The sequence below is a fragment of the Saccopteryx leptura genome, chromosome 3 (assembly GCF_036850995.1).
Source record: "Saccopteryx leptura isolate mSacLep1 chromosome 3, mSacLep1_pri_phased_curated, whole genome shotgun sequence".
Taxonomy (NCBI): Eukaryota; Metazoa; Chordata; class Mammalia; order Chiroptera; family Emballonuridae; genus Saccopteryx; species Saccopteryx leptura.
In genome coordinates this window covers 74,133,565-74,136,199 of record NC_089505.1, presented here as the reverse complement: position 1 = coordinate 74,136,199, position 2,635 = coordinate 74,133,565, and positions in this window count along the sequence as shown.

Below are 2,635 nucleotides of genomic sequence, written 5' to 3'. Positions count from 1 at the left end.
TATGCCAGCAACTTTTGTTGAATAGGTGCTGCAACTATGAATTGATGCTTCTTATCTCTCTCCCTTTCTGTCTTCTGGTCCCTGTCTGTCCCTCTATCTTGGTTACTAAAACAAAACAAAACAAAACAAAAAAAGTACATACATATTAAATTTTAATGTCTCAGACATACTGATTCACTTTTAACCCTACATAGTTTATAATTTTGCAATGGTACTTGGAGTCATTTAAGAAATAAACCATACCCTACAAGTTTTTTTAACCATACTTCATTTTTATAGCTTTACGGCCATAATTTATAGATAACATTTATTATACATAAGAACTCTGCAAGTTACTAATGTTTAGTGAGTTTATAGATGTGACGTCAAGAAAATCCAGTTTCTAGAAAATTTCATGACCTCATACATAAAGTAATTAGATTGTTGTATTAATTTTGTTATGTTTTATAAATCTTTTCTATATATATATATTTTTTGGGGGGAATCTTTTCTATATTTAAATACAATCTTTTACTAGATACATGCGGAAATGTTATCTCTCAAACTCTGGCTCTAGTCTTCAATTTCGTAAATGTTGTGCTTGAAAGTTCACGTTTTGCCTGACCAGGTCATGTCTCCGTACATAGAGCGTGGGCCTGGGACCCTGAGGCCCCAGGTTTGAAACCCTGAGGTCGCAGGCTTGAGTGCAGGCTCAACAGATTGAGGGTGTCATCATTGGCTTGAGCATGGGATCACAGACATGACCACATGATCACCGGTGTGAGCCCAAGCTCTCTGGGTAAAGAAAGGAGTCACTGCCTCAGCTGGAGTCCCCTGGTCAAGGGACATATTAGAAAGCAATCAAGGAACAACTAAGGTGCTACAACTATGAGTCGATGCTTCTCATCTCTCTCCCTTTTTGTCTGTTGGTCCCTGTCTGTCCCTTTTTATAGCTCACTAAAAAAGAAAAAGGTACAAATGTATTCAATATTAATTTAGTAAAATATATTTTTTTATGATTCATCCTCTATTGTCCTGTCTTCTCTTGGAACTCCGGTAAGTCGGATTCAAAAAAATTTCTCCCATTTACTTTGATAAGTTTTATACTTTCACCTTTTATACTTGGATCTGTGATCTATTTTGACTTAATTTTTGTTTAGGGCTGGAGTAAAGGGTCTTAAATTATATTTATGCCACTAAAGATACAAATATACCAGCATCTTTTGTTGAAAAGACGTACCACCCTGGCTTATCATGGGATCTTATTTAAAAAGATATAGATGTAATATTTTTGCATTCTCAGTTCTAGTTGTGTACTTCTCATTGATCCCAGATCGTTAATGGCCTCACTTTTAGTAGCCTTTCTCAAAGGACCAGATGCAGCGAGAACTTCAAGTCCTCCCGGCTGCTCTTTCTCCCGGTTGGTGATGGTCAGCCTCACACTGTACTCATTTCTCCAAATCTTTTTCTATTCTTAAAAACCACTTACTGGCCTGACCTGTGGTGGCGCAGTGGATAAAGCATTGACCTAGAAATGCTGAGGTCGCCGGTTCGAAACCCTGGGCTTGCCTGGTCAAGGCACATATGGGAGTTGATGCTTCCAGCTCCTCCCCCCCTTCTCTCTCTCTGTCTCTCCTCTCTTCTCTCTCTCTCTCTCTCTCTCTCCCTCTCCTCTCTAAAATGAATGAATAAATAAAAAAAAAATTTAAAAAACAAACAAAACCACTTACTGGCCCTGGCCAGTTGGCTCTGAGGTAAAGCGTCGGCCCATCTATGGATGTCCCGGGTTCGGTTCTTGGCCAGTGCACACAGGAGAAATGTCCATCTGCTTCTCCACCCTTCACCCTCTACTTTCTGTCTCTCTCTTCCCCTCCCGCAGCCCAGGCTCCATTGAATCATGTGGGCCCCGGCGCTGTGGATGTCTCCATAGCCTCTGCCTCAGGAGCTAGAATGACTCCAGATGCAACAGAGCAGCAGCCCAGATGGACCAAGCATCGCCCCCTAGTGGGCTTGCCAGGTGGATCCAGGTCGGGCGCATGCAGCATTCGTCTCTCTTCCTCCCTGATTCTCACTTCAAGGAAAAAACAACAAAAAGCCCACTTACTGCATTAATATCTCCGCTGGTAGTTCCCCGTTGTCCTGCCATTACAAGGTGTATAACTGTTTCTCTATTATATTTTATTGTGGACTGTTATACGAACACCTGAGCTCCTGAGCATTTCAATTATTTAATGAAAAAAAATTTTTTTAATACCAACTTAAAAGCCTTCTATGGCCATATGGCATTTTTTTCCGAGCCCACTGAATGCTTTTCGCTTCCGAGCTATTTTCTCTCTGGAAACTCTAGTCTCTGAAAATACACTCACTTACCTCAAGAGTCAAATACCAAGAAACGAGATAATTTGAGAATCTTCCCACCTTTCAGCCACCCAGGCTTCAATGTGGCTGCTTTCCTTCGGGACCGCGTCAGGTCTCCCCACCTGGCGGCCTCCAACGCGGCTTGGCGGAGCGAGAAGGCGGGGGACACGCCGTCTCTGACGGAATAATAAAATCGCTGGCGTTTCCACCAATCTTTCAGATCCTCGTCGGCCGCCGTAGGCGGCCGAACAATCTCGGTGACGTAGCCAGAACCCGGTCAGGTTGCGGAAGTGTAAAG